Genomic DNA, 827 nt, shown 5'->3' on the forward strand with positions numbered 1-827 from the left:
CATATGCATTCTATTTTCCTCAAAGAAATGCACAATCTGCAGGCAGTTAATACATGTAATATTTTGTAAATTTCACATTGGAAATAGAACCAGTCTGACTCTAGACTGGGATACAGACAGATTCTGACCTCACGCCTTTAATGTATTGTTTGAGCAGAGGTGTCTCCTTTTGTTCTAAAGCCTTAAATTTATCCTGAGAAGGTGCCTTACAGGAAGTTCTGAGATTTACATATTAATGATATCTGCAATCCATTGTAAAAGATGAAAGAATTAACGATCCAGGTTTGTTAAATATATCATTTCAATGCCAGGACATTGTAATATTTTTCCATTTTGTGTCTGGTTGTTCATCAAAAACCTGCATTGCAGGCTCACCCTGTATTGACATTTTTTTTGCTTCCCAAAATCAGACCTGCTCACTCTCCGCAATATCCCAGTGTTGTGAAAGATATTAAATTTCAGGTGGAGTTATCCAAAACTCAGATGTCTATCTTGACGTTTTTGCTTTTCTGCCCCTATACGATCCTGAATCAACACCTTCAGGAGAAGGAGTTAGAGCGGAGGGCGGGAGAGAGAGAGAGAGAGAGAGAGAGAGAGAGAGAGTGGATAGTGCTTTCAATTTTGTGGAATAACAACACAAACAAATTGCTTGTTCTGAATTTTTATTCTGGACTGACAGGAATGAATTTTGTAATCTCCTTTTACAGAGTATTTGAAGATCTGAAGACGGAAGTTTCAAAATCAACAGATGAAGGGCTTATGCCCAAAATGTCGACTCTCCTGCTCCTCAGGTGCTGCCTGACTTGCTGTGTTTTTTCAGCATCGCA

Source organism: Hemiscyllium ocellatum, assembly GCF_020745735.1.
Source record: "Hemiscyllium ocellatum isolate sHemOce1 chromosome 27 unlocalized genomic scaffold, sHemOce1.pat.X.cur. SUPER_27_unloc_18, whole genome shotgun sequence".
Taxonomy (NCBI): Eukaryota; Metazoa; Chordata; class Chondrichthyes; order Orectolobiformes; family Hemiscylliidae; genus Hemiscyllium; species Hemiscyllium ocellatum.